The sequence below is a fragment of the Mus caroli genome, unplaced genomic scaffold (assembly GCF_978045245.1).
Source record: "Mus caroli unplaced genomic scaffold, Mus_caroli_1 scaffold_4, whole genome shotgun sequence".
Classification (NCBI taxonomy): Eukaryota; Metazoa; Chordata; class Mammalia; order Rodentia; family Muridae; genus Mus; species Mus caroli.
In genome coordinates, this window is record NW_028227259.1 from 138,468,625 (window position 1) to 138,487,922 (window position 19,298).

A 19,298-nucleotide genomic window follows, 5' to 3' on the forward strand; every position below is an offset into this window, starting at 1 on the left:
ATAAAAAGTATGTAAATGATATGCCTGTTAACATTATTCCTCTCAACTTAAATAGATTCTATTTTAAACAATGTTTCTCATAGCATGAACTTAAGGAAGGGTGACTGAAATCCTGTGGTTCTAACCTCCCTGTGTGTGAGACCTAGGACTCCAGAGGAGCACTTGCAAAGCTGTGAGCTCCCACAATGGTTTTCAGAACACAGGAAAATCCTTCCCTCACTCCTAGAGGAAGACTGGCCCCTGCTAGGCGTCTGACCAAGCCTACCTCAACCTTGGGGAACCAAGGTAATCTAGACTCGGGTACCACCGGGTACCCACTTATACCCACTTAGGAGGAAAGCTTTGTACTGAAAACCACGGCACACACAGCGCCCACCACCACCACATTTACAAACACAAATTGTCTGTAAAACAAGGCCCCCCTCATGACTGGAGCCGGAGGAGGAGATAGTCACAAGCCAGCAAACTGAGAGCACACAGCAAAGCCTGTGCTGTCTCCTTTTCTCTTGGATAAACCTGTGTAACTGTGGGATATAGAAAGATTATTATTAATAATAATTTTTCCATAATCACATTCACCTACAATATCTCACCAGTATTTCTGAAAGCTCATTATTTCTTTTTCTTTAAACCTCCCAGCAAGGGGGATAAATAAATATATAAGTGATGTTCTCATTTTACACATGCAGGGCTCTGTCAAAGCCATGCGGCCCCAACTGGAATTGGAACAAAAAAGTGGGATTAATTTTTTTTGAATCTACTGCTGGCTTCAAGACTCACTTGTCATAAACCTGCCCTAAAGTCACCTTGATGTGCTTTAGGAAACCGGAAAGCCTTTAATCCCAGAACTCCGGGAGAAAAAGGCAGGCAGATCCCTGTGAGCAAGTCCCAGGCCAGCCAGGGCTACATGGTGAGACTCTGTCTCAAAAAGAAAAAGAAAGAAAAGAAAGGAGAGGGGCAAAATCAACACTCATTATATATAAGGACAAACAAGTATGAAATTCTCAAAGAATATATTTATTTTTTGTCTAATGGGAGACAAATAACACCCTGCCAACAGCCCCCAGGTCTCACCTACCACCTGCAGCCTGATTTCACTGGTGGAACTACTGTGGAGGGTCAGTCCTTGAAGGGAAGGAAGGTGCTGCTGACTGTGGAGGCAGGGGTCAGCCAGGCCTGGGGAGCGGGAAGACTCGTACCTCACTGGCCTGATCTCCTGAGCAGTCTTCCTCTGCAGCCATTTACAAAGCCCCGTCACCTGATGACTGTGTCCCTCCCCATCTTTTCCCAGAAGCTGCCGAGGCCAGGACTGTACCCAGGTGTATCTTTTGTACACAAGGGGACTGAGCCAAGCAGCAACTTCTGGGCTTTCATTAAACCCTTCAGTCGGAGTCCTCGGATTCAATTCCAGCACCAGTATAGTAGAGCAGAAAGATGAAGTGAGAGCTCACAAGAACAGCAAGCTCATCAGACCTCCAATTCCTGGGGGCGAGGGGTCAGCTCGGGGTCTGGCTCCCCAGGATGCATGCATCTGAGGAGGTAGGTGTAGGCAAAGGGGAGACAACCATCATCCACTGCAGAGAGTCTGCAGTAGAGAAACAAAGGGAGGTGTCCTCCAGTGCGGGAGCCAGCAGACACGTGTTAAATTACATCTAAGCTAAGATGAAAGCAAAGGGTCAGCTCTTCCACAGGGCAGTGGTTGTGCCAGTCTTTATTCCCAGCACTTGGGAGGCAGAGGCAGGTGGATCTGAGGTCCAGGCCAGCCTGGGCTACAGACAATTCTGGGACAGCCAGGTAACAGGACTAGTGAGACAAGTGGGGCAGCGAGGGCACTCAGCCAATAAGCCAGTGTCTTCACTGTCCATCTCCACAGGTTACATGAGAAGAGATCACAGATTCAGCTTCAAGTCCTGTGTCAGTGGACAGTGTCAAAATGCCACGAGCCCAACAGACTGGGCATGGAGCTCAGAGCTACCTCAGGGTAGTGATATTGTCTCTGGGACTAGTGGATTGTCATGTTCTCAAAGAACCTACCTACCTACCTACATGCAAAGCAGTCTAACAATGTCACAAAGTTCTTAACAGCCAGTACAAGTATTTTAACATATTTTATTGTGTGCATGTATGTTCCTGTGTTGTTTCTGTGTATCTATCTGCACCTGTTGGAAGGGTACCTGAAGAATTTAGAAGAGGTCACCAGAGCCCCTAAAGATGGGCGTGGTGGCACACGCCTTTAATCCCAGCACTTGGAAGGCAGAGGCGGGCAGATTTCTGAGTTCAAGGCCAGCCTGGTCTACAGAGTGAGTTCCAGGACAGCCAGGGCTACACAGAGAAACCCTGTCTCAATAACAAACAAACAAACAAAGACGGAGTTACTGGCAGGTGTGAGCCACCCAGTAAGGTTCTGTGCAAGAGCAGTTAAGCCCTCTTAACCACCAGCCCCTACTTCAACATTTAAAAATTCTCAGAACTGAAACAGAGAGTCCGGACGGACATATTCATAGCTGATAAATCATCACCCACACCAGGAATGTCTCGACGCATTAAGGCCATCAGACTTGCCAGTGTTTAGGAGAGCTGCTTTCTTTCTGAAGCATCTTTACTTTAGATCCTCCCCCATCATAAGCATCGATGACGTCCAACATCTGCTGGTGGCAATGCTATTTGCATCTGCTGTCAATCTTTCCCAACCCCGTTCTTCCCTTTAATTCTGGAAACTGTTATGGTAATGTTATCACCTCCATTAGTTAGTTCTGGTTTTTGTCTTTATGTTCAGTTCTACTATTTGTTTATTTAGTGGAAGGCTAGGGATGTGCCACAGTGGATATGTGGAAGTCCGAGGATAATTTGCAGAAATGTTTTCGCCTTCCACTGTGTGGCTCCGAGCGACCTAATTCGAGTTGCCAGGCTTGGTGGTTAAGGGGCTTTACCCGCTGAACCATCTTATTGACAATCTATTTGCTTCGTTCATTATTTATTTATTTACAAGTGTTTTACCTGCATGTAACCATGTATGTACACCATATGTGCCCGGTGCCTGTAGTAGCCAGAAGACAGTATGAAATCCCCTGGAACTATAGTTACAGACAGTTGTGAGCTGTCATGTGGGTGCCGGAAATTGAACCCAGGTCCTCTGCAATAGCAGTCAGTGCTCGTAAACGCTGAGCCATCATCTCTCCAGCCCTTCTTTGCTTATTCGTGCATTTCAGATATTCCCTCTGCCTGCCATTAACCCTTCAGAATTTCCTTCCAGTGACAAACTGGTTTTGTTCGCTAAAAGTTCTTTTTGTGGGGATTTTCACTGGAACAGAGACTTTAGTCTAATGGTTACGTCTGTTCTGCACACTGAAGACATTTCATCTCTTCTGGAGTCATCAGATGGTGCCTTCCACTGAGGAGTCCCCAGAGGTAGCTCTGAAGATCAGCCCACACTCACCTCTGTGTATCCTAAGGTGCTTCGTCTTTGCTTTCTACAGCCTTACTCTGTATCTAGTCCCTCCGTGTCGGCCCCTCCCAGGGCCTCTCTGCTATGGGCTAGTGTATCTGGGGAAACTCAGTGGTCAGATCTACAGACTCTGCAGCCTCCTTCTCCCGGGAAGACTCAGCTTCAGCCAGGAGCCACATGTGCAGGAGGCAGAGGCAGGGAGATCTGTGAGGCTGAGGCCAGCCTGGGCTAGAGTGAGATCCTGCGTCAGGTTCTGGTTCACTGTACAGTAAATGTCACTTTATCCCCTGGAGTCACCTGACATCTTGTCACTTGTCATTTTTACCTCTGTGCTGAACTACATTTCTTCTAACTTTCCCCCCATCCACTGATCCCTTGTCACATTTATGGTCTCTTACCCCTAAAAATTTGTAATTTGTTCAAGCCTGAAGTAATACTTGCAGGTCTCTAGAAATAAAAAGATCTCCAGAGCCAGCAGGTGGTTCGTGCGCATTGTCTATATTTATGCATTTGTTTATCGTTTATCTATATGTGCCGATTACCTTGTTTTGTAAAGTTATTTATAACTTGAAGCATGAAAAAACCAGCTTCCTCCTGGAATCACTGCAGCCGGACGAAGTCTTTGCATGACCCACCATCAAGGCTCCTCCATCACCCTTTAATCTCACCTGAGGGCTCTCCTACCTGACCAGTGGCGGTGGTCTGCATGGGTATGCACCCACAGAGTCATGTGTTTGACTGCTTGGCCCATGGGGAGTGACATTATTAGGAGGTGTGGCCTTGCTGGAGGAAGAATGTCATTGTGTAGGCTTTGAGGTCACCTACTGCTCGAGTTGCACCTAGTCTCCTCTTGGCTCTGTGGATCATGATGGAGAACCTTCAGCTCCTCCTCCAGCCCCATGTCTGCCTGTGGACTGCCATGCTCCTGCCTTGCTGATGATGGACTGACCTCTGAAACTGTAGGCCAGCCCCGATTCAACATTTTCTTTTATAAGAGTTGATGCCAAACTAAGGTGGTAATGAATTTATTATGTTCTGATTCTGAACCCCTTACCCCAAACACTCAAAACAAGAGTACGGTAGGCAGTTCCCACACCTAGTACTGGGCTCTACCTTCCCTTGGGTGTAGGTTTGTGCTGGAGAATGGCACTGCAAGGACACTCACCAAGCTCCGCCTCTCCCCTAGGCGCCTCTCTACAGGAAAAATGTCTTAATTTTTGGTTTTAGGTATTTTGTTTGTTTTTTTGTTTGTTTTAGATTTATTTTATGAGTGTGTACCACAGCACACCTGGTGCCTACAGAGGTCAGAAGAGGACATCAGATCCCGTGGAACTACAGTTACAGATGATTTGTGAGCCCCCATGAGGGCAATGTGGATGGAACCTGGGTTCTCTCCTAGAGCACAGTGCTTTTTTTTTTTTTTTTTTTTTTTTTTGGTTTTCGAGACAGGGTTTCTCTGTGTAGTCCTAGCTGTCCTAGAACTCACTCTGTATACCAGGTTGGCCTTGAACTCAGAAATCTGCCTGCCTCTGCCTCCCAAATGCTGGGATTAAAGGTGTGTGCCACTACAACCAGCTAGCGTTTTGCCTGCTTGTGTGTCTATGTATTATGTACCCACAGAAAGGGCATCAGGTACCCTGGAACTGGAATTACAGACATTTTGTTAGCCAAAATGTGGGTCTTCTAGAACAAGTTCTCTTAACCACTGAGCCAACTCTCTAACCTTTCTTTTCTTCTATCTATCTATCTACCCATCTATCATCCAGATAACCATATGAATTATTAGGCCTTTTAAGGTTATAAATTTCCAACAAGTATATAAACAGTTTTACCACTTAATTTCTCTAGGTTGCATGGACTCCATGTACAGCTAGGTTCAAGAACAGAAAACATGCACACCTTTGATTTCAGCTCTCAGGAGGCAAAAGCAGAGGCAGGCAGATCTCTTTGAGTTTGAGGCCAGCTTAGTCTTGGATATAACTTTGGAACAGTGAGTTCCAGGGTTACACAGAGAAACCACGTCTTGAAAAACCATTAAAACACACACACACACACACACACACACACACACACACACACACGCGCGCGCGCACACACACACACAGTCTGTACTCCCCATTCCCACACAAAGCATATCCAACAGGCTCAGGCATCAAACTTGGCAGTGCTTCTACTGTGATCCTACGGCAAAGAGCCTCTATTTCTCAGGAGCCTAGCCAGTTTCAGAGGCTAAGCCACAATAGATCCATCACTCAGGACAAGCTGTGATCAGCACCAGCCCACTGCACACTGGACCGTTCTCCTAAGGCAAAGTGCTCTCATGACAAAGGGATGGAGCCGGGCGTGGTGGCGCACGCCTTTAATCCCAGCACTCGGGAGGCAGAGGCAGGCGGATTTCTGAGTTCGAGGCCAGCCTGGTCTACAAAGTGAGTGCCAGGACACAGCCAGGGCTACACACTGAAACCCTGTCTCGAAAAACCAGGAAAAAAAAAAAAAAAAAACAAAAGACAAAGGGATGGAAGAGCAGGCCAGGATCATCCTTGTCATCGCCATCCCTGGGGACAGGGCCCAACCCTGCAGATCCTGGTTTGTTCCTGTTCACACACCTAGGACAAAGTTTCTTTGTAAACGAGGCTCAGTGAGGCAAACACAGCAATTATCACAAGGCACTGGGGTGACAGCCAAGTGGGATGTTCTCCTTGTACTCACCCTTAGGACACTTACTCATTGTCATGGAAATGAAGACTGGCCTTGGGTGGGTTGCAAGCTTGCTCTGACACACTTCTACCACTGTGCACAAAACATAGCCAGTGCCTGTCACCTCTGCAGCAGTCCTTACTGGGGTGACAGACACCTGGCCTGGCCACCACAGCCATGCACCAGGGCCCAGGGTCATGTCCTCCACCGGCAGCTCAGTGCCTTCTCCATCTGCACCAGGCCCCTGTCCGACACTGTGCCCATGGCATTGGCATTCGTTAGAGCCACAAACACACGGTGTGGGTTCCCACCTCCTCCTTCATCAGTTCAATTGCCAGAATGACAGAGCTGCTCCTCCTGTAGTCAGACTTTCATTCTGAGTTGACGAGAAACTTTCTCCTTTTCACAGAGGCCCCTGAAGCTTCCCCGGCACAGCCAGGCAGCACTCTTAAGCTTTGTGGCCATTATTAAGGCACACAGAAGTTACATGAGCGGGGGACCAGGGTGGAGGCCAGGGCGGCTAAGCAAGTGCTGGATACAGAGAGAGTCCCCGCCCAGCCTACTGTGGAGCCCACATCCTGCAACTCCAGGCCAAGCATCCTGGAAGCTACCTAGTGCTCGTTCCTGGCTCTTCTCATGCAGCAAACACAAATTACACACACTAGGTCAGGAGTTAGGGACACCTGCCGCAGTGTCCTGCCCGGCTGCATCTTCCTTCCCTTTCTTCTCCTACCTCCTTTTTCACATTACCGTGTGCTGTAATCTTTCCTTCCCTGCTATGATTGTTAACTCTGCATTAGGAGTTTCAGTGTGCTGTTGCTGTCTCAGCCCCAGATGGCTACTGCCTAATAGATGAGGTGCCTCCTCTCTTCTCTGAAAGCAGACACCAGGCATTTTCTCAAAGCTGCTTCTGTGTCTGTTGGCAATCAGTAGCAGGAGTCGGGTTCCTCCATGTCCTCAGAGCTCTGCCCTGCTGCACCTCAAAACAAGCCAGTGCTCAGTCCTGCATCATTTTTCCTGATTACAGTTTTGCTTCAATTTATTGATCCTCAGTGTTAGATATGATGGCACTGAGACAGGAAAGAGAAGATTTTTAGTGAGCCAAAGGGAGAGAGCTGCTAAACGCCTCCATACACTGGCATCATCCTAACAAACAGAGTGGAGAGTCAGCTCAAGGGTTAACACTGAGAGTACTCAGACCCACGGCTGGTATATTAATCCCAGCACTCCGGAGGCAAAGCAGGCAGATCTCTGAGTTGGAGGCCAGTCTGGTCTACACAATGAGTTCCAGGACAGCCAGGGCTACACAGAGAAACCCTGTCTGGAAAAACAAAACAAAACAAAACAAAAAACAAACAAAAATCTTGCATAACTTCATCTACCACTTAATTCTAAGGAAAAACTTCAAGAGACTTTTAATTTTATAAAAGATATTTCAAAATGGTTAATATTCAATATTAATATCCATCTTCTAAAGTGTCGTTCCCTTTGTTCTAAAAAGATGCCTGCAATATAAAAATTAACAGTTAAGTCCGATGACATCCTAGCAAGTTCAGCCACACTGCAGTGAGCTCAACTCTCCACTGTGAAATGCTAGACCCTAGCACCACTCGGGCTGCCAGGCCTTCCTCTGTAACTTGGAAGGTGTGTAGTAGATACCCAGGGTTCTGCCTACAGTTACCAGCACTGACCCGAAGGCGCCTGCTCGTAACCACCCCAAATGCCAACAACCACTTAACAGTTTAGAGACATACTTCCATTTGATCCATGTCCACTTAGTGGTTATTTTTTTAAAGATTTATTTATTTATTTTATGTATGTGAATACACTGTAACTGTACAGATGGTTGTGAGCCTTCATGTGGTTGTTGGGAATTCACTAGGACCTCTGCTTGCTCCGGTCAACTCCACTCACTCAGTCCCTGCTTGCTGAGGCCCACAGATTTATTTATTATTATACATAAGTACACTGTAGCTGACTTCAGATGCATCAGAAGAGGGCGTCAGATCTCATTATCGGTGGTTGTGATCCACCATGTGGTTGCTGGGATTTGAACTCAGGACCTTTGGAAGAGCAGTCAGTGCTCTTACCCACTGAGCTATCTTACCAGCCCAGTAATTATTTTTAAAAATGTGGCTTTGAATTTATATTTTTAGGTGTGTTTAAGGCAGTTTACTGATGCTGTTGGTTTCTCTTGGAATCTTGACGTTTATTATAGAAGGCTGACATCTGCCTCATACAATTAGTAAACACACTGTGCACCGCAACCAAGAACAGCAAGAGGGATCTGGTGTGGCTCGGGGCCACCAAGCTACACCCCAGCCCAGAACTCTTCCATGAGGGATCCAGATGCACCCAACTGACCAGACCCCCTCAGCTTCCCAAGGCCTTTCAGACTCTACACACTCTGAAAAACCTGTTACCATGTTAAATATTTTCCTAATGTCATTATCCATATTACTTATAGTTTCAAAAAAAGTTTTCAGGGATTTAAGACAATAATATTAATGTAATATTTAATACATTGTAATATTTAAATCTATGTAATCCCTAATCACCTCAAAATGTGCAGCCTTTTTTATAATTTGCAGAGAGTCGAAATTGCAAAGAAAGGAAAAAGGCCAAAACTCGTTTTGTCCCCGAGTACTATCTGTCCCTTCACCAAGTGGAACAGGAGACCCTCTGTGTGAACCTAATGAGAATGAGAGCACTGGCTCCAGACAAGGAGACAGCCCTCATCCCTCCACAGAGCTCACCACCAACACTTCACCTGGGCCAAACCATGAGCAAGAAATGGACAAATCCAAGTCGACACACGTCCTGTAAAATGACTCCAATGCTCCTCGAAAAGTCGAGGGTTGGAGATGGAGGTTAGTCAACAGAGAGCTTACCTAGCATAAGAGAGGTGTGATCCCCCAAACCCCACAAACTGAGTTGAGTGTACACACCTGAAACACCAGCTCTTGGGAGGTGGAGGCAGAGGAGCAGAAATTTTTCAGCTATGTACAAAGTTCCAGCCAAAGAGCACAGAACTCAGAAGCCAGAATGTGGAAGGCAGTGTGGAATTTGAGGGTGCTAGAACAGGAGGTGGCAGTGGGTCTGAGAGCAGCCACAACATGACCAGTCCAGATGTCAGTTGAGAACCTGTCTTAAAAATAAAACATTCGGCCGGGCGTGGTGGCACACGCCTTTAATCCCAGCACTCGGGAGGCAGAGGCAGGCGGATTTCTGAGTTCGAGGCCAGCCTGGTCTACAGAGTGAGTTCCAGGACAGCCAGGGCTATACAGAGAAACCCTGTCTTGAAAAACCAATAAAATAAAATAAAATAAAACATTCACGAACTGCTCGGAAATCCTACATTCCTCCCACCCTACCTCCAAGCCCTGAAGACACTGCAGCCCTGAGATGGGCTCTGCTGCTTAAACACAGAACCCTTTTTAAATGGGAGTGAGTGTGGCAGGGGAATCCAGACAAAAGTCTCACTTGACAGCCAGGGCTGACCTGGAACTCACTATGTAGACCAAACTAACCTCGAACTAAGAGATCTGGCCTGCCCTAGTTTCGAGAAGTGCTGGGATTAGATTAAAGGTACACACCACTACACCCGGCAGGTCCCATCTTTAATAAAAGGTAAAATTATATGAACACCAAAAATTGTTTAAAATATACTCATGATTTGTTATCAGTAAATGTTTATACACCTATTTAAATCTATACAGTGGTCACATAAACAAAATCAGGCAAAGGGGTGTGGAGAGCAGAACACAGAACAGCAGCTCTGCTTCAAGGCCAGGGGAAGCGAGAGCCAGGAGGCAGATTGTTCAAAAAGTTCTAAGACTCAAACAGGAGCCCCTGCCTGTCTAGGAGAACCAGGGAAGCACTGTGGTAGCACACATCTGTAGTCCCAGCACTGGGGAGGTGAGGCAAGAGGTTCAAGGCCAGCCTCAAGCAACACATACAGGAAGCCAATGATCCATCTTCCATGATGTTCCAAAAGTGCCCACTGTGTTTTGTGAGGCTGGATCCCCTTGGCCTGGAGCTTACAGGTCATGGCGGCTGGTCAGGGAGCCGCAGGAATCCACCATCCCCACTTCTCCCAGCCATGGAATTAGAAACACACCCACCTGCAAATCTCTTAAGTATGTGTCCATGATCTACCTCAGGTCCTCGTGCTTACAATAGCAAGCAATTCACCATCTCCGCAGCTCCACAGTCCAGAATTCTGAACAGGAGCCTGCTCTGCCAACACACCAAGACTGTGTCCCTTGACCTTACTCCAAATCTTAAAGTCTTCCACGTTTGATGAACCACAGGCAGGTGATCTTTCGGTAGCCCAGTGAATAGCAATAGCCTATGTACAGACCCTTACCCACAGGGCTGTTAGGAGAATGTGGCTCAGTACTTTGTACATTAGTGTAAAGGAAACAAAGGATAAAGTACATTATAGGTGTCTATTTACCTATACACAAAGTCCAAACAGAAACCTAAGACATTAAAAGTAGCTCAGCTCCCAGCCAGCTGCTTGCCTTACCCCTGCACTAAATAAAATAACCTATTTACTGATGAAGCAGAAAAACGAACTAGGCCAAGCATCCGGCTGACACCATGCTCTGAGGTGCACAGGGATTGGCTCGCAGCATTCCAAATGCCTAGTTCCTAAAAAATTATAAACCTGGGACTTGTTCTGAGATCTAGCGATGAGGCTCAGTGGCAGAGCCCATGCCTAGCACACAGCCCTAGGCGCAATCCCCAGGGGCTGGAGAGAGGGCTCAGCAGTTAAGTGCACTTGCTGTTTTTCTAGAAGTACAGAGTTTGGGTCCCAGCACCCGTGAACTGTGGAGCTCTGTCATCAAGTACACATTTTTAAGTGTTGTGAGCTTCCTTCTGAACTCATCTTTGATCACGACGTGCCTCTTCTTATATCTAAACAGCACAGCACAGCTTTTTCCAAGTCTTACTTTGTAAGTTAATGGTCATTTCAGCTTTTCTGTGACTAGTGTGCATGGTGGTATATTTCTTTCCATTTCTTTTGCTTTTTTAATTTTAGTTTTTATGCTTAACATGTATCTTACATGGTTTCTTTTTTGTTTTGATTTTTTTGAGAGAGGGTTTCTCTGTGTAGCCCTGTTTGTCCTGGAACTCATTCTGCAGACCAGGCTGGCCTTGAACTCAGGAGATCTGCCTGCCTCTGCCTCCCACCGCCCAGCTCTTAAATAGCTTAAGGGACAGAGTTGAATTTCTCCTTTTTCAGATTTTTATTTATGCGTAAATTTATGTGTCTATGTGTGTATGCACGAGATTCAGAACCTGAAGAGGCCAGAAGAGGGGACCAGACAACCCAGAACTAGAGTGAGCTGTGAGCCCAACATGGGTGCTGGGAACAGAAACGGATCCTCAGGAAAAACAGCAAGCGCCCTCAACTGCTGAGCCATCTCTCCAGCCCTACACAGGCTTTCAATGTTTAGCTGTATACTTAGCCACCACTAAGATGTCTTTGTTGTGAATGCACTCTGCAATATGGAAGCTAAAACTAGGCAGTCCCTTAGTCACTGCATCCTTCTGAATGTGTGGTGAATGTGTCATTGTGTGGAGGCCAGAGATCTGCCACTACAGTTCCTCCTGTTTCTGAGACAGTCTCTCACTGAACCTGGAATTGGGGGACTCAGCTAGAGTGGGTATGCAGCCAGCCTCAGGGATGCTGCTGTCCCCACTTGGGTCTCAGACTGGCTGGCACTGCTGCAGCTGACTTTCCTATGGGGGTGCTGAAGAGCAAGCACATTAACGACTGAGCCAACCCCGTTTCTCTGGGAATATCATTTGTAAGTGTGTGGTTGAACTGAACCTCACTTTCTATGTCTGTATGGACAGTCTACAAGTTAAATTTTCAAGGAAGGAAAGGAACAACAGAAGACTGCACCAGTAGATTCTGAGGCTAGGAGTTAGTGTTGACACTCAGTGGGTGAGCGAGCCTCTGGCAAGTTTGAGGACCCAGATCAACACTTCAGAAAACAGCTGGCTGGGGCTTATTTGAAAAGGGGCAAAAACATGGTACTTCTATGCTAGAAAGTGATTTGCCCAGATCCATGTAAATTCTCCCACCAACACCACCCCCCAAAAAACACTTAAATATTGGGGTACACATGCCTTTAATTCCAGCACTCAGGAGACAGAGGCAGGCAGAACTCTGAGTTCAAGGTCTACAGATAGGAGGGCAGGGCAGCCAGGATGACAGAGAAACCTTGGGGAAGCTAGGAATGCTGTAGTTCAAGCTTGCTGCCCTTTTTCTTCCATGGCCATACAGCTTATGCTGCCATCCTTAAAGTCAAAAACTGCAAATGAAATAATGTCATTTAAGAGTTACAAAGTAACCTATGGAGTGATGCTCAACAGTAGACAATGCAAGAACAAAGTCTTAATACTGAGGCCAGGTGTTCACTGGATCTCTAAAGGAGCCCAAAGGCCGCCTGTTCTATAGTGAGCTCTGGGAGGGCCAGCCAAGGCTACACGGTGAGATACTGTCTACGCAGGAAGAGCTCCAGCTTACTGCACCCACTGGTGGGGGGCTGGGGCGAGACTCACAGCAGAGTTCTTGGAATGAGCTGAGGCCCTCATTCAAACCCCAGTACCAAAACCATGAAGAAGTCTGGCTCTCAAAAACACAAAGCTTGAGGAAACCAATGTTTTAAAAGGCCTCAATAACGGGATGCAGCTTTGTGGGCAAGCACTGCCCTGGGTTAGACGCTCTAGCACTATAGATAGTTCTGGTACATATGTGGGCTCTCAGCCAAGTGATGCATAAACAGCCATCCTGGCTTGGTTTTGAGACAGGGTCTCCTTATGTAGCCTTGGCTTTCCTGAAACTTGATATGTAGACCAGGCTGGCCTCCTGGTTTACTTACTGGGACTGAAGGAGTGAGCTGCCGCACCCAGCCTATATTGTTTTTAGTCGGGTCACAGCCAAGGAAACCTTCAATAATCTGTGTCACCTATGCTCACTTTCTCACTGGCCCAAATGGTAATATGCAGATTAGTTGTGCAGAAACAGGCAAAGGTTGCAGGAAAAACGTTGGCAGAGCTGCGCTGGGGGACTTCCAGACAGGAGGAAAACCTCCAAGCACAGAAAAGCAAGAAGTTATCAGGACCGGCCTGTCACAGCAGGCAAGGCAAGTGCCACACTCAGGGCTCTAACCCCATCCCTAGGCTCCAGAGGGGAGAAGACACACTGTAACAACTGACTTCTGAGCACTGCCCAGGTGGGGTGTGTGCCCCAGCTCTGTGAACGAGGGGAGGGAGGGGAAAGGAATGGAGGGGAAACTGTGCCCCTACTGAAATCATGCATTTAGGTGGAAAGACTGTCATTGTCACTTATATTTCAAAATTAACTCAGCACTTGAACCCACAGCCACTTTTCAAACTGGAGGTGGATTTTGCAGTTATGATTGACTTTTTAGAAGTTCCCAACTAGAGTAAACACTCCCATGTCTTTTGGGTTGGATCCTGTTTTTAAATAAGTCATCTAAGTAAGAAATCATCTAAGCCCTCAGCACACGGAGGCAGGGCGACTGTAACTTACAGGCCTACCTGGGTTACACACAATTCAAGACACAGTCAAGCCCCAATCCAGACCTGCAGAGCCCAGGGGCCTGTGATGATGTCAACAATCTGCCTCAGAAGCAGAGCTGGGATGGAGAACCAGTGGCTCCCAGATGAAGTCTTGAGGCCCCTGCCACAGACAGTGCGTACCTGACTACTATAGAGCTGGTCTGGTCCACAAATGGAGTTTCCTGATGTGTTTAAGGAGCACACCTGCCAATGAAAGGATTCAAACCCAGCTGTTGCCAGACATGGTGGCGCACACCTTTAATCCCAGCACTTGGGAGGCAGAGGCAGGTGGATTTCTGAGTTCGAGGTCAGCCTGGTCTACAAAGTGAGTTCTAGGACAGCCAGGACTACACAGAGAAACCCTGTCTCGAAAAACCAAAAAAAAAAAAAAAAACCACAACCAAACCCAGCTGCCACCGCACTATACTGCAGACTCCTGGCAGAGGGCCTGCAGACTTGAACAGGACCAAACCAGAGTTTACCACCTAAACACAAAGGAACAAAGGCAGAACCTCCCTCCCTCCCTCCCCAGAGGTTCACCATCCCAGCTGTACAAGCAATTGAGAGGAGACAGGGAAATTACCAAATTCAAAGAGGACCTGGGCTACAGAGGGGGTTCAAAGCCAACCTGTACAACTTAGTAAAACTATTTCAAAAAGTAATGGGGCGGGAGGTGAAGGGTGAAAGCTGACTGAAGAGTGAAAGGGCCAACCTAGAATCCTCAGGGAACTGGGAGCTTTGTTAGGTACACTACTTACCTAACAAGCACTAGGCCCTGGGTTACTCCCAAAATGGTAGGCATGGATTTTAGCAACCCCCTGCCTAAGGATGACCCAAGGCTAACAAGCAATTCAGAAGTGGGTGGGTTTCCAGATTTGAACAGGATAAAACCAGAAACAACTGGTGACCCCCCCCTCCCTAACATAAAAGAAAGGCCTTACAGAAATGACTGTGGACAGAAAGTTTTCTGTGCCTCCAGGGTGTGAGGCAAGATTCCCAGGAAGCAAGCAACAAAGGAGCCTGAGGCAACTCTCAAAAAAAAAGAAAAAGAAAAAAGAAAGAAAAACCTGCTATAGGAAATACCAACCACCCCACATCCCAAGCTAGATGTTTGTGGGTACTGTACCTGCAACTTATTTACATTGCACCCCCTTATTTACAAACTAACTTTGCCCCGGAAACCAGGCAGGCTGGGAGCCAGCCAGCACAGCAGCCGGAAGATACCCGGCCTTGCACCTCATCCCCTGTTCCCCAAATCGGCGGGCACTCCACCAGCACCATCTCAGATCTGCACTCTCAGCAGCCAAGGAGCACAAAGCCATAAGGCAGGGAGGGGGTGTGCTAAAGGGAGCTGCGATGTGGGCGGCAGGGAGGGAATGTACTAAGAGGCCCAAGAATTTCGGAGCCAGACCTGCGATCCCAGCACTTAGCAGATGAAGACAGGAGAGATCAGAAGCTCCAGGGAAGCCTTCACTACAAAGCGAGTTCCAGGCCAGCCTGAGATACAAAACATCCTACTTAAAGTTTTTACTTTTTTTTTTTAATTAAGGAAAACTTGGGCGAGACTCTGTTGCACTTGGTCTTTAACCCCAACGCCTGCGAGGCAGAAGCAGGCGGATCTCTGTGCATTCCAGATCAGCCTGCTCTAGCTAAGGAGTTCGAGAGCAGCCAGAGAGACATACTAAGATTTCCCGCACCTCAAAAAAAAAAAAAAAAAAAAAAAAAGCAAAATAGAGAAAAAAAATGGAGGTGCAGGAGTAAACTTTTTTTTCCCCCATTCCTTCTCTGAACCCCGACGGCTGAGTGCTTGCCCAAGCCAGACTGAATATTTTCATAGCCTCAAGGCTAAAGTCTTCCTTCCGGTCATTGTGTTTATTTCCATCTCCTCCTCCCTACCCCCCCCCCAAAAAAAAAGTCCTGGCCCCGCGGGACCTGCAAGCAACCAGCTCCGGACAAAGCCCACCGCTGGGCTCCACCTGGGAGCAGGGCGGAGCACCGGACAGCCAGGGCGGGCACTGGATTCCGAGCCTGGTGGCTCCTGCCCCCCTGCCGGAGGCCCCCACCGCAGTTACCAGGCACCGACGCCCCGCCCCCACGGTGCCCTGCGGCCAATCGCACGCAGCCTGCTGCCTTAAGCTCCGCAAGCCCTGGACACACCGACACGGACACACACACGCTCACATAGCGAACCCGACACACACACACACACATATACACACACACAAACAGCGAACCCGAGTGCGACCCCACGGGGCTCAGGAGAGGCCGTGGCACCCCGCGCCCGCGCGCGCCCGCGCGGCCCCGAGCGAGCCCTCCCAGCCAATCAGGAGCGAAGGAGCAGGGCTGCGCGGCCCCGCCGGGGTACGCTCACTCGTCCGCTCGTTCACGCGCGGGGGGCTGCTCGCGCGAGACCATCCCTCTCAAACACCCCCCAACCCAGTCCCCCGACCACCGTCCACGCGTCTGGATACAATGTACGCAGGCGCGGAGCGCCGCGAGTCCTCCCCCACGCACCACGGGTGTGCGCGTGCAACTGTCGTCTCCCCCCACCACCAGCCGCCCCATCCCCCCCAAAAAGCCGCGTCGCGTCCGCTGCCAAGGCCCCCAAGTAGAGTGGACTTTGGGGGGGGTCACAGCGCGTCCGCTTCCTCACCCCGAAGTTGTCCCCTTGCCACTCGCAGCGCGCCAAGCGACCCCAACTCTCACGCCCGAGTCGGTGCACACGCTCCCGACGGGGGCAGAGTGTCGAATAAAGACGCCCCTGTTCGCCATGGCACCCCGAGGCAGAGGGGGGACGACGGAGGGGACACTCGAGGGAAAGGGGACGATCTGAGGCGACAGGGACTCACCCGAAGAGCAGCCGGGGAGGGTCGGGGAGGGGGGGATGCGGACAGCAAGCGAGTGTAGGCCGGAGGGGCCTCGGCGAGCTGGCGAACGGGGTGGAGGTGAGAGGGCGAGGGGGGCCCGTGCGTCTCGGCCGTGCTCCTGTCACCGCCGCATGGCCGCCCCCGGCGGGGCCTCGCTCCACGCTGGGTCGCCAGACGCCGGGGGGGGAAACAGAGGGACGAAGCCCAGGGGTAACCGCGGCAGGCGGGCGGCAAAGCGCGTGCAGGGAAGCGGGGGGGGGCCGCCGGTGCCCCCTTTTCTCTGCTCTCCCAGCTTCTCTCTCACCCTCCTCCTCCTTTTTTTTTCCCCTTTTTTTTTTTTTTTTTGCCTTTTTTTTTTTTTTTTTTTGTTCCTCGAAGGTGCCGCTGCGCGTGCGCACAAGCAGCACCGCCCACCGGGAGTTGTAGTTCTGAACCCGCGCTCACCTACGCAACGGGTGGGTACCCCGAACTATAACTCCCAGACAGCCTTGCGAGCTCCCCACCGCCCCCCTCTAGGCCGAGGCGAAGCGCCGCGGCGCCCGGCCCTCTCCGGCTTGGACTGTCAATGGAAGCGCGCGGGTGGTGGGAGCGAGAACATGGCTGCACCTGGGGCCTGCGCGGCCGCCGGGATGGGGGAGGGGAGTGGGGTGAGACCTAGAACTTAGTGCCCCCCCACACCTTCCTTCTCCAGCAGGCCACAACTTCCACTTAAATAACTCTTTGCTACCAACATCCCTTTGCAAATTGCAAAGTTGGGGACATTGCAAAGGCCAGGGGAGCCCCGGGGCTGGCCTGTCGCCTGTTTTGCAGAGGGAGGTACCCCCAACTCCGGGACACAAAGAACTCAATGTTTTCAAAGCTGGCTTTAGAAGCAACCAGAGTGGACTTGCCCAAACTTGGGACAGGCAACGGATGGGAGGGGGTGAGGAACTCGTGATTTCCATTTCTTCTCTCTTCGAGTCTTTACACAGCTCCACATTTAGAAGGAGAATTGAAGAAATCCTGATCGTTCCCACAGCTACAAAGAAAGTAAACTTAAAGCCCCTCCTCCGGCCATTATATTTATTTTTCTCAACTACTTCATAAGATCAATGACTTTCGAAGAGTATCAACTAACTGTTCATCAAAGTTAAATGCAAAAGTTAAAAAAGCCCGTGTCTGAAGAACTTAGCTGTTAATGCAAAGGACAGAATTGGATGAATTTGTGGTGTTTGTTCGTTTGTTTTTTTCTTTTTTTTTTTTCTTCCCACCGCTTATGTCGGCCGAATATTCGGGCGCCCTCCCCCACCCGTTGCTTCTCGGTAGGTGGCGGCCACAAGGCTTTTTCCAGCCTCCCAGCCTCTTTGTCGCTTGCTGGAAAACTTTCCGTGCAAGCCACTCTTTTGATGTAGTTCCAAAACCCTGCCTTTGAATTCGGGTTCAAGGATTGGCGTTCTCTGGTCGACTTTCTTGTATGAAACCGCACCCACAAAGCCTCATCTACAATCTCCATGTTGGATTTCTTTGCACTCCACGGAGTCTTTAAGGATTCCTGGGAAGCAATCTGATTACAGAAGCCGCCTACGTTTTTGGTTTTTATTACGATTTTCCCTAACAATATTTACACCCTTCGTTTCCTTTCCTAATCCGATTGTGACTCAACTCTTGTCGACTCTGTCCAGGGCTATTCATTAAGTTGTCAAAAGAACAACTTGCTCTTTGCACCCGGATTTCACTGCTCTTTGGAATATTTAACCAGATTCCACAAGACCGAAACAGGAGTCCTACTCCTTTGCAGCAGGGGCTACGTTCTAAGATGAATGCCTGAAATTAAGTCACTCCAAACTTGTTTCCCTACATATGCTTAGGACGAAAGTTCTGCAAGGTCGTGGGAGGGACACCTGACATTCCAACACTTGGGAGGATATAAGCTGGAGAAGAGACTGTCCAAGTAGGGAATTCATGTCAGCCAGGGCTAGGAGATAAGACCATGTTTCTCAAAACAACAAAGAAAGAAAACAATACAAAGGTTTTTGTTTTAATTAGATATAAAAGATTAAAAATAACACAGTGATACTAAAACAATATTCTGGGGCCAGGATGTAGCTTAGCAGGTAGTGTGCTTGCCAACATGCACAGACCCCTACCTTCAGCACTACATACATACATACATACATACATGTACTGCATGAAACATAAAGGGTACCACATATCTATAATCCCAGCCCATGGGTGATGGAGGCAGGAAGACAAGTTCAACTTTGTCCCCTGCTATACAGAGACTCTGAAGTCAAACAGGGATACATGCGACCTTGTATTCAGGAACAGTAGCAACAATGTTGATAAACCATTCATAACAATATATCATAACATCTATATGAATATCACTCAAAACACTCAGTTGTCCACACCCTCCTGCCTCCTTTCACGACAGGGAAAGACTGGCTTCGGCTGGCAACCTTGATCTTTGGCCAACTTTTTTCACTGCTGGAGTGTACTGGAGCTTCTTTGTGCACAGGCAGTGCCTGTCAGTAACCCTTGTATTTTCCAGTCCAGACTCGTTCCTCTGTAACCATCTCTTACTGCATTAAATGGTTTTCATCTCTTAGACGGTCTTAATCCTCTCAGGAGAGGACTTGTTCCATAGATGTCATTGGTCTGTTTTGGCTTTGAAATGGGTCTCACTCTGTAGCCTGATCTAGCCTCTG

General features: G+C 48.7%; 1 protein-coding gene across 10 annotated transcripts in view; it reads right to left on the reverse strand.

Annotated features, from left to right (window-relative positions):
* The window catches only part of Gtf2i (general transcription factor IIi), a 77,928-nt gene extending 60,997 nt beyond the window's left edge, over positions 1-16,931 (reverse strand). For 9 of the 10 annotated variants that reach the window (XM_029477118.2, XM_021164000.3, XM_021164001.3 and 6 more), the window contains exon 1: positions 16,594-16,931. The gene's annotated coding sequence lies outside the window, so the exon portion shown is untranslated. Of the gene's footprint in view, positions 1-9,090; positions 9,321-16,593 lie in introns of those variants that run through there. The other variant, XM_021163996.3, reaches the window with a different exon arrangement.
* Between the last annotated feature and the right edge of the window lie 2,367 nt (positions 16,932-19,298).